Genomic DNA, 12,909 nt, shown 5'->3' with positions numbered 1-12,909 from the left:
TAGACAAAATAAATAAAAAGATGATACGTGAATTATTAATCTAAACTTTAAATAAAATAATTGCAATTAAAAACGACGGATTCAGATATCAAGGAGGGATTCAAATTCAAATAAATAACTAAGACACACAACGGTACCAAACTCTACTATGTTGGCACGTGTTTAAATTCAATTAATTATTTAATTCTTGACAATCACGGTAAAATACCCAAATTTATTTATTAAACGATTCCTCGAGTTAATAAACTTATTTGAGTCTAACAGTCCAATTATTTCTAATTGAATTTAATTAGATCTAAATGCATTAAATTTTCGTGGAATTTCAGTTTTCACCTAAAACCGCACACTGAAACCGAATACTATTTCTAGTCAGTTTAACCATGTGTTGATGACGTCTTTGTTGCTATATTTAATCAATCATCTTCCGATTCGTGATTAATCAACATACATGTAAATATTTGATCAGGCTATTAACAAGAAATATTAAACTAACATCAATCAATAATTAAAATCTAGAAAAATAATATAATGGAAATAAAAAAATATCAAATAAAGTATTGTTTGGCCCTATTGTGGTCTTAGCCTAAATAAAATTATTCCATGAATTCAAAATAGAAGTGAAAAGTCATATTTAAGTTCATAGAAGAAAAAAAAATAAAGAAAGAAATAAGAGGAATTCTCTATGATTTAGACGTGTGTGAGGAATTCCTTCAGCTTCTGTCCTCCAATCTTCCTCCCCTTGTGTTCTTCTTCCGCGTTGTCGCTACTTCACTGTAGCTTTCTTTCTTCTACGTTTCCTTCCTCTTCTCTCCTGTTACGGCCCTCCTCCTCTGTTCTGTTCTCTTCCTTCCCTCTCCTTCTGCGATGCCTTCTTTTGTCTCTTCCCTCTGTACGATTCTCTCTTCTCTCCTCTCTTCTTCGTTATGTCCCTTCCGCTCTGGTTTTTTCTTTTGTTTTGCACCTCCTCTTCCTTTTTATTCTTACTCAATGGGCCTCCTTCTTCTTTCCTTCTAAGCCCATGTCAAGTAAAGAAAGTATAGATAAGATATTTATCAAGCTTTACATAGATTTTTCAAGATTTCAATATCATCAAGGAATAAAATTTTTTATTTCTCTTCTTTTGATATTTTGTTTCCTTTGAAATCTAGTAAATTTATTTTATATCTCATTTTAAACACTGTTTCACTTTTATTGAAATCTAAAATTATTAATTCAAATAATCACATAATTAGAGATAAAAATTCTAGATAAGGGCAAATATTATAAAATTAAATCCCTAAAATATTTGCAAGATTTGGCCTTATCATACATGCATTAAAACAAATGAATAATCGTTTAAATTTATTATTTACCTGATCTATGTCACATTCAGCAACACTGCCAGGATTCGTTTCTCTAACGGCTTGGCAATATCATCGCAATCTATTGTAGCGGTTCTTTTCTGAACCGTGAATATCATACATCGCTAAATCCTTGCTCTTCCACACCTTGCGATAACCTATCTCTACTACATAGTCCCTATGTAAATCCCTCATCATTGAACAAGGACGATAAGAAGGCTCTCCCGTCAATTTATCCTTCAATACATTAGCAACCCAAGCTGCATCAGCTCTAAGATGCTCTCTACTACGTAAATTATCCTCTCCACACGAGTATTGTAAATTACGTTTCCTAATGCCAAATAGATTGTCTGCTTTATGTCGAGAAGTATAAATCCTCCATTTACAACTTTTTACACTACAAATAGCGATAATCTTTTCTCGATCATGTTTTTATATAAATATGAATGTGGTAGCAATCGAATACTTTTTAATATTGGTTCTACATTCTGCAGCATTCTTGAATATTTGCCCCTTGCCCCGGATGCAATGAAACAAGCATCAATGGAATTTTGTACGAGGGCATCTTCGAGCTCGTTATCACTTCTGAAATGTGTGTCATCTTCCTCAACCCTTACCAATATCATAACAATATATTCAGTAATAAATAGGTAAAAACTAAGTTTTATGATGGAAAAAATTAGGATTACAGTAGATACTGGAATTTTTGGCATCAGTATACTTACTCATATGGAAATAATGACACAAAATATACTACTGCTTGAATTAGTCTAACAAATACACAACACAAAACTACTGTATTCTTAACTTTCGGAATTATTCCTAAAAAATTGCAATATGAACACAAAAAACAAACCAAAATAACACAACATATAAAATAGAACTAAATAACGATACTACATCTCCACAGATTTTCCGCCTCCAATCTATTCTTTTTTCTCTGCCAACAGTTCAATCACTGTAAGCTTCATACACATATGAAGATGGATCATATTAAGCACATCATCATCATCGTTCAACGTCACGTACATCTTATGTTGGGTAGCTAGGTATTGCAGAGTAATAGATTGAGGATTAATCTCCTCGTTTTTTTCCCAAGACTAGCAAAAATATCAAACAAACTACACCCACTGAAAATTGAAATCACAAAGAGTTGGTTATTGAACTTGCACGTACCAAGAAACGCAAGATTCAATGATGACCCAACTCAAGCAACTTCCATTATACAGAAAATTACAGGACAAAAGTTACGAGAGATTGCAGACAAGGAAGAAAAAATGGGTGCAAATTTTAATCTTGTTTAGTCGTTAAAAGGATTTGGCCACAATTTTTTTCTTGGATTTTCATCAGCAATGGGAAAAGAAGAGTGTTTAAGTTGAGGATAATGAGAGCCGATCCATTTGGGTTTCTAGGGAATGATTTTCATTTTTTACACATGCTCATTTAAGGGTATTTCGGGATTTTTGAAAAATAATGAGGACATCATTGTAACTTGTTACCAAGTAGAGACCTTAAACACATAATAAAAGAGGTCAGTGAGTTGAAACATATTAATACTGATATAGGTAGTGGAAGCACATTTGAGTTTGATTTTTGGTATTTATGAGCAATTTACCGATGATTGAACTAAAAAAAATTAATTTTACTTTTAACATAAATTGATTGTAACAGAAATTATTATTATTATTAAATTCAGTTAAGTATATATTTTTATTTTCAAAATAATTTTAATGATCAAATTTGTTTAAAAATAATATATTTATTTAAAATAATTTTATGATAATAATTATCATACTCTGATACCATTTGAGGTTTGGAATCAAAAGAAAAACATGATATGTGACATTGTTTTACCAAAAATAAATAAAATTAAATAAATGAATAAATAATAAATCTTGAAATAAATTTAATATATTGATAAAATATAAAAAATTAATAAATATTGCATGGGCCTAGAGATAATATTGTCAGACAATCAAAGAAATATTTATCATCTTTTAATTTTTCGAAATATGATATTGATCATTTAAGAATTCAAAAAAATGTTCAACATAAAAATTATAAATCATTTTAAAAAAATCTCTTGAAAGTAAAAGCCTCACGTGGTGGCTAGAGCACGGGTATGACTACACGTGAATTTCATTTAGTATCATTATTTGTGCGATTTCAATCACCTAAAATTTTTGTACTTGATTTAGACATTTTTGTATAAATTTTATTGTTTTTCGAATTGTACTCTAGTTAAATATAAAAAAAATTACATTTTATTTTTATCAATATATTAAAATATATTTTAGTCGTTCATATGATTTATTTATTGAATTAAATTTTATTAATATAATTTAAATCTATGTTTCATAACCAGATTAATGAACCGGTCTACTTTATAAATGGTTCAACTGATCGAACCGTTTAATTGGACAATCGGATCAGAAAACTATTATATTATATAAAATAATAATATACTATAGTAAAAAATTTATTTTAAATTTTAAATATAATATATATGTATATAAATAATAAAAAATATATTTATCAAAATTTAAAATCTAAACAATACACACACACACACACACACACACACACACATATATATATATATATATATATATATATATATATATATATATATAATAAATCAAAATAAGCTTTAATATTATTAAAAAATAATATTTTTAACAAAGTTTATAATCCAAATAATATTATATATAACTAAATAAAAAAGATCCCTACTGAATTCGAACAAGAAACTGAAATCAGTAATTTAACTGATCGCAAGTCCAAACTGATATCCGTCGCAAAAATAAACTTACCAAACTGATTAAGAGACTTCTGATTTAATTCAAACCGACATGCTATGACTTTAAACAAGATCGTTACAAGGATCTTACCGATCAATGATTAAGGATCAGGATCTAAAGTAATACAGTTTTTTTTGTTCTCACAGAACAGTGTTAAGGATCAGAGTAACAGTCTATGTCAGAAGTTAACTATACCAGAAAAGACGATGAATTAGAAACAAGTACATTTGCAGTCATGAACGGATATTTTTTTTTTTTGTACAAGTTACTATTAAAGATTGGGACTATATATAGGATCATTTGAACCAACCAGGAACAAGAATCCTCGACTGAAAAGAAAACCAAATCTCTTTGCAATAATATTACTATAAGTTATATTAAAAAAGAAGAAAACATTGATTCGTTATTTATCTTATCCAATCAAGGATCATATTCTTGCACAAAATTCTTCTGTTTAGTTCACATAAACTGTGATCAAGGAACTCTACTACTCTAAGTTTTTCAGTTTCAGTTAGATATTGTTAAGTTTTAATGAAGTGAGTAATTTCAAATCACTTGTAATTACCAAAGTATTTTATTATAAACATTTATTGAGGAATAAGGGGTGACATAGAATTATTTAAGTCTCTGAACATCCATAAACATCCATTCATTCATTTGTCATATAGTTTATCTTCACTTAACCACTCAACTCATAAGTCATTTGTTCAAACAAGTTTCGGTAAGCCTACTTCTGCACAGTTCATACAGATTGATTTGCTGAGAACTCTACTAACAAGAAAAAAATTTCAGAATTGTTAACACAATCGAAACAATTCCAAGAAAATTTATTCATTCCCTCTAAATTTCTACTCTCGATCCTGACAAGTGGTATCAGATCGGTTTATTCTTGTCTCTGAATAAACATTCTTCATGGCATCATTCAGTAAGATTCTAATGTTCTCCTAAGAAGACTTTGATGATTGGAAGATCAGAATACATGCACATTTAGTTGTTCAAGATGATGATATGGTGTTCGTCATCATAGATGGACCAATGAGGATAATGAAAGACAATACAGTTGTAGCCATTACTGAAGGTGCTCCTCAAATGCTAGAAAAACCAAGAAATGAGTGGACATACGATGATAAGAAAAAAACAAATCTTGGAAATGTGGAGAAAGAGATCCTATACAAAATCTCGACAGAAATACATTCAGCATGATCAAAATGTGCAAAACTGCCAAAGAAATGTGGGAAAATTTGATCCAGCTATGTGAAGAAATATTAAAATGAAGACTGAAGAATCTGTGTCTGAATTTGATGAAAGAGTCAGTGGAATCAAAATAAAACTCCATGCACTTGAAAAAGTATACAGCAACTGAGAAGTAATTCACAAGGTGATGAGAGGACTACCGAAGAATGGGACGTCAAGACTATAACTATTCTTGAATCAAAAGACTTGAACAAAATGTAGCTACATGACTTATTTGCATACTTGAAAGCCTATGAATTTGAATTGCAAATAAGGGAAGATGATCAACCTACCTCTCAGTTGATTAAAACTTTAACTGCGGTGAAATTGGAACCATCAGTTTCAAATGAAAATTCAGCTGAACAATTAAGTAGTGATGCTATGTCACAGTTCGTAAAAAAGTTCGAGAAATTTCTAAGAAAAAAATCAAGATAACTTTCAAAACTCTAATAGAAGATATTATCAAAAGTGGGAATCAACTAATGACTTCAATGTCTGTTTCAACTATGGAAAAACTGGTCACTTCATAACAGACTTTCCTAAACCAAATAAGGATGACAGTAGGTCATTTGAAAAGGGTAAGAGATCTTTTGAAAAAAGGAAATCCAAGGAAGAAAAAAAATTTCTGAAAAAATGCATGATCAAAAAGCGACATTAGCTGAAGAAAACAAGTTAAAATGGGCTGATTTGGACTCTGGATCATCTGAATCAGAAGAATCAAGCAGCTCCAGTAATGATGAAAAAGTGAAATACTTAATGACAAATGATGCTGAGATCGAATCTACCAGTGAACAGGTATTTGACTTCCGCTCAACTGATTTTTCATGAGAGGACCTTGTCAATCTACTTTATGACATGGTCAATGAGTACCAAATACTTTCTCAATCATTCGAGGAAATTAAATCTAAGAAAAATGACATGCCCGACAACATAACTGAAACTAACTGAGAACAGTCTAGTGAAATGTTGAATCTAAAGGCGGAGAATGCTAAAATGAAAATTGAGAATGACAAGTTACAAGATGAGAACCAGAAGGTTAAAATTGAAAATTTGAAGCTAACTGAACTAGTTTCATCCTACAATAAGTCTTCAGTTACTTTAGCTGAAATCTTTCAGAAACATGTTAGAGACAAAACTAATCTCGGTTTCAGCAACAAGGAAAACATTATTGAAACCAGTACTCAACCAAAACTGAACTGTAAGGAATTGTTGTGCAGGAAATGAATTAAAAATATTAATTATAATGTGTGTATCAGAAGTTAGTGTTGTGTCCGGTGTTGTCAACACTGTACACAACACGGCAGCGGAATTAAGTATTTAACACACAAATATAACTTTAATAAATTAACTCTAGATTTAAATTATGCACAAGTACGAATACTTGTGCGATGCCTCATGGCAAAAAATTCACTAGAAAAATTATGTAAATCGTTTACACCAAAAACAATACTAGTGAGAAAACAAAACCAAATTCCTTGACACTCCAAGGAATTAAAAATGCATCTAAACACACCACATAAAAACTAGATGCATTAAATAAAAAAAAGCGTGTTGCTTAAAACCAAACGAAACCACTCTTCGATCAACACTCTGCGTCAGTGTTGTTCTTGAGTGTTGGCAACACCAATCGACAACATGGTATAACAGTGAATCAATCACACAAACTCTTCACAATCTGAACTCTGTGTGTGCACTCCCAAAAACCTCCAGCAGATCCTCTCCACAGCAAATTGATCACACGATCACACAAAAACGCCTCAACAAAATATAGGTTCGGCTTTTTTATTTTTCTTCTATGTATGCGCTCTTCTACCGACCTCACGAAAGAGTCACATCAAAAGACTCACACGAAAAGCTTCGACTCTCCAACTCTCTCCTCTATCCCCCACGCATGACGGCTACAAGGCACTCCATATTTATATCTAATGCTTGACCTAAATATCTTCCCATAAAAGAGTCCTACAAAATATAGAAAGAAGATTTCATTAGATATAAAAACCTTTTTTAAACAAAGATAAAATATCTTAGAGATACAAATCAAATTAAAAACAAATCATATAATATATAGAATAAATCAATCAAGATTTTATCATCTAGAAATAAATCAAATAAGATCTCATAATCTATAAATAAGTAAATAAAATCTTTTAGTCTAGAAAGGCAAAATCTTAAATTGATATTATTAATTTAACACAATAATAAAGGAATAAAATATTCCTTTCAATCTCCCCCTTTTTGCCTTTCTGGACAAAACATCCAAAAATGATAATCTTGGTAAGCATCGCAGTCAGTTAAGCTCCCCCTGCATTTGAGTATGTCTCCCCCTGAGTCAAAGTTCGTCTCCCCCTGAATCAAACATGTTAGAGCACTGGTGTTGTTGACAGTGTTGACAACACCATCGTTGGAACACCTGAAAACATAAGAAGAGATACGAAAGAAAGATTCAATAATCAAGCAAACAGATATAAGAGCAACCCACAAACAACATTACAGACAGAGTCTCAGCAACTCGAGATGCTTCAGCACCATCCATAGAACTATGTCATTTTTGGTTCTCCTTCTCCCCCTTTTTGGCCATAATGTAAGCCAACTTCCAAAAGCAGATTATACACAGCTATGTTTAGAACGTGAGAGAAAATTATAAATATATATCAAGAGTTAAGCACAGAAAAAAACCACAAAGAGATCACGAGAGTAAGGAAAGATGCGAGAGTAAGTGAAAATAAGCAATAGTAATTATCATGGGTTCAACGGTAACAAAACATATTTACACTTGCTCCAACGAAAAAAAATGACATTGATTCACTCCTTCAGTTTTAAACAATCCACACGGTAAAGGTAATATTTTCGAAATTTACCCAAAAAGCTAATTACGATTATATCCTAAAATCAAACAGTAAAATTGATTCAAACTCGTGTTACGACATTTTCAAAAGAAAATCCAGTGAAACCCACGTCGATTATAACTCACTGATACAAGTATACACATAAATTCAAAATCTAGGCAATCAATGTTTTTATCAACTGTTATAGGTCAACACTGATATGTCACTGCACACGATGAATTCACGAAACAAAAATCAATATGCATGTCCTACATATGCCTCCAATATGATGAATTTTCAAAATGTCAATCAATGTAAAAACTGTGTTGTGTCAGAACTTGGTGTTGGCAACACCTCCTGGCAACACCACTGAGTTTTCTTCAAACTTCCATGAAATTTTATTTTGATCAGAAATGGTAGCTCCCACACTAGAAGAACGGTCTTCAATTGGACTCCCCTAGGTAGCTTTTTCCAATACTATTTTTTTACTTAGAAGTGGTAGCTCCCACACTAGAAGAACGGTCTTCAATGGACTCCTCTAGGTAGCTTTTTCCATTTTATTCTAAACAATTTTTTTTTATTTACCTCATTTCTATTTTTCTCCTTTTGCTCACATTTTCCAAGTCATCTTTTCACTTTAGACAAGATCACGATTTTCATGAATGTCCTCAACTACTCAACGCCTTGGATTTGAGCAAAATCTATTTCTCAACATACGATTGGAAGTATGAACACTCAGAGGGTACCTTTCAGAAATTTGCCTTCACTGTTCAGTCATTGCACAAATAAATAGGATGATTATGAATATGCAGTATGCCTAATATCCTAGTAATGGTCATGCACAAACAGATGTTGTCTCTGGTGTTGGCAACACCACGGACAACACTGAACAAATGTTTTTAAAAGTACACACATGCTGAGAGATTTCCGAAGATTGGAAAATCTCTCAAAATCCAAAGGTTTCGTGAATATATCAGCCAGTTGATTCTCAGTCCTAACAAATTCCAGTGAATTATGCCTTTTTTCAACCAAATCTCGAATAAAGTGACGTCTTATCTCTATGTGTTTCGTTCGAGAGTGTTGAACAAGATTCTTAGAAATGTCTATAACACTTGAGTTGTCACAATATACCATCATGCAATTGCTTAACTTGCAATCCAAGAAATAAAGTTAGTTCTCCTACCATGCTCATTTCGAACTGTGATGACATGCAATCCACAAAGTTGTTCACAAGTATTTCAGATGAAGAATCGAAAATGATATCATCTACATATACTTGACAGATCAAAATATCAGATTTTAACTTTTGAATGAAAAGGGTTTTGTCAAACTCACCTCGTTTTAAGCCCAAGTTTATCATATTGTCAGCTAACCTACCGTACCATACCCGTGGAGCCTGTTTCAGTTCATACAGGGCCTTCTTCAATTTGTAGACATGCTCCACGTGGTGAGGATCTTCAAATCCCTTAGGTTGACTGGGAAAACGTGGAGCTCATGCAGATTAAACCAATCATTTTGCGGTAGTCCACCTTTTCTTTGTTTCTTGTTTGCACACCATCATGTAATTCACCAATGATTTGTGATGATGGATGATTCTTCTGAATCTTGGTGAGAATTTCTTTTTCACAATTGATCACCACATCATCATTATCATTGATATCATTATCCACAGTTTCTGGTTGGTTCAAATGCGGTGTTGTGCTTGGTGTTGCTTCACTGGTCTCAACACCAGACTCAACACTGTTTCTGGTCAGTGCCTCACTTATATCCAGCCATTCTTCTACATCAGCCTCCGGCGTTTTAACTGTCAGATCACCCAAGCTCTCAACATCCATTGGACCCAGTATATCCATATGCAAAAGTTCAAGGCACTGTGTTGTCCCAAAGTGTTGCAACACCGGGTGCGCAACACGGGTTTGTTTACTTTTCTGGCAAGGACCACAGACATACACAACACCTAAATTTAAATTGGGCATACCTCTCACAGCATCAAACTTACGCAGATTCTTCAAGGTATTGATACTCACGTGTCCCAGTTTTTGATGCCATACGTCTAATTCACTCACCTTGGCACTTCGGCAACCATCACCTTCTCCCAATTGATAACAATTGTCAGCTGAACGAGTACCTGACATTACACAAACATTGGCATCATTAAAAACTTCACAATTATTTTTATTGAACTTAACTTGTAAATCATCATCACAAAGTTGACTTATGCTTATTAAATTTGAGTTAAGTCCTTCAACATGTAGAACATTGTGAAGTTCAGGAAGCCCATCAACGTTCAGGGTTCCTTTGCCTACAATTCTTCTTGTAGAACCACCACCATAGGTTACACGCCCACTTTTTATTTCAACATAATCCGTGAGGTGTTCTTTAGATCCGGTCATGTGGCGTGAGCACCCACTGTCGAAGTACCATGAACCTGCAATGTTAGTTTTTAAAGAAGTATAAATGATATTGCATCGAATAACAGTTTTAGGTACCCAAACTTTCCTTGTGGAAGATTTCTTGACTGCAGTGTTACGCCTGGTGTTGGACAACACTGTGGGCAACACCCGATTTGATTTCCAATTCAGGAAGTCGTCTCTTAGTTTGTAGCAGAAGGGTCTGATGTGCCCAGGCTTATAGCAGTAGTGGCAGATAAAATGTCGCTTTCTTTGCTTTGGTTTGGAAGTTGACACTGGTTTCTTGATTTGTGATATCTTCACTGGAGGATCAACTTTCAAAGGAGAGGAAGAAGCTCTATTTTGTTTCGGCCTTTGTTCCGATGCTAGCTTTGAGATTGCCAGATTCTCCATAGGAGGGTCCACCATTAAAGGGACAGAATTGTCTTTAATTCCTTTTACAAACACAGTTGATTTTGATCCGGAGTTAGAAGATTCACCATGTTCATATGCGCTTTCAACATATCCAAGACCAGTTCTGCCATCCTTTCCCATTGTTAGCATTGAGTCAAGTTTTGACGAACTTGAGTTGAATTTTCCAATAGTCTTTGAGGCCTTCTCAAGCTCATCCTTGACTTTGCACAATTCAAGATCTCTTCTATTCAATAAGACTTCGAGTCGAGACAAATTGCCTTTTAACTCAACATTTTCTTTTGAAAGAATTGAATTTGTCTCGTTTCTTTTAAGCCAATCAACATACAACTCTTCATACATAGCCTGCACACTTTCAAAGGTGAGTTCATCAGAATCAGTATCCTGGATTTCATGATTACCTGAGTCATTGTGAGATTTAGCATTGAGACACAAGGATTTTGAAGTGGTGTTGCGGCCTGGTGTTGCAACACCAGCGGCAACACCGTGCGGGTTGACTTGCAGCCAGCATTTTTCCTTCAAAACAGCAGTGTTCTTGGATAATATGTCCATCGGGATTCTGTTAAATTTCCTGAAAAAAAACAACAATAAACCAGAATCAATCACTTAGTGTATCAAGCATTGGCTCTGATACCACTTGTAAGGAATTGTTGTGCAGGAAATGAATTAAAAATATTAATTATAATGTGTGTATCAGAAGTTAGTGTTGTGTCCGGTGTTGTCAACACTGTACACAACACGGCAGCGGAATTAAGTATTTAACACACAAATATAACTTTAATAAATTAACTCTAGATTTAAATTATGCACAAGTACGAATACTTGTGCGATGCCTCATGGCAAAAAATTCACTAAAAAAATTATGTAAATCGTTTACACCAAAAACAATACTAGTGAGAAAACAAAACCAAATTCTTTGACACTCCAAGGAATTAAAAATGCATCTAAACACACCACATAAAAACTAGATGCATTAAATAAAAAAAGCGTGTTGCTTAAAACCAAACGAAACCACTCTTCGATCAACACTCTGCGTCAGTGTTGTTCTTGAGTGTTGGCAACACCAATCGACAACACGGTATAACAGTGAATCAATCACACAAACTCTTCACAATCTGAACTCTATGTGTGCACTCCCGAAAACCTCCAGCAGATCCTCTCCACAGCAAATTGATCACACGATCACACAAAAACGCCTCAACAAAATATAGGTTCGTCTTTTTTATTTTTCTTCTATGTATGCGCTCTTCTACCGACCTCACGAAAGAGTCACATCAAAAGACTCACACGAAAAGCTTCGACTCTCCAACTCTCTCCTCTATCCCCCACGCATGACGGCTACAAGGCACTCCATATTTATATCTAATGCTTGACCTAAATATCTTCCCATAAAAGAGTCCTACAAAATATAGAAAGAAGATTTCATTAGATATAAAAACCTTTTTTAAACAAAGATAAAATATCTTAGAGATACGAATCAAATTAAAAACAAATCATATAATATATAGAATAAATCAATCAAGATTTTATCATCTAGAAATAAATCAAATAAGATCTCATAATCTAGAAATAAGTAAATAAAATCTTTTAGTCTAGAAAGGCAAAATCTTAAATTGATATTATCAATTTAACACAATAATAAAGGAATAAAATATTCCTTTCATGAACGTATGCAAAGGAAAATATATTCACTTTGTGAGATCCATTATGATATATGAACATCAAGAGCCTATCCATCTAGTTGAATAGCCTATTGACGATACGAACAAAAAAGTGAAAATTTGGTATCGGCTATGTACCTGAGAGTACTAGTGCTAAGCCTAGCTGGAAACCTTTTCAAACCAATTCGGCGAAGCATACCTCGATGAAAGGTAAAACAAAAATTTAT

This window comes from Primulina eburnea, chromosome 5 (assembly GCF_022965805.1).
Source record: "Primulina eburnea isolate SZY01 chromosome 5, ASM2296580v1, whole genome shotgun sequence".
In the NCBI taxonomy this organism is placed as follows: domain Eukaryota; kingdom Viridiplantae; phylum Streptophyta; class Magnoliopsida; order Lamiales; family Gesneriaceae; genus Primulina; species Primulina eburnea.
Note: the sequence above shows the minus strand (reverse complement) of the source record.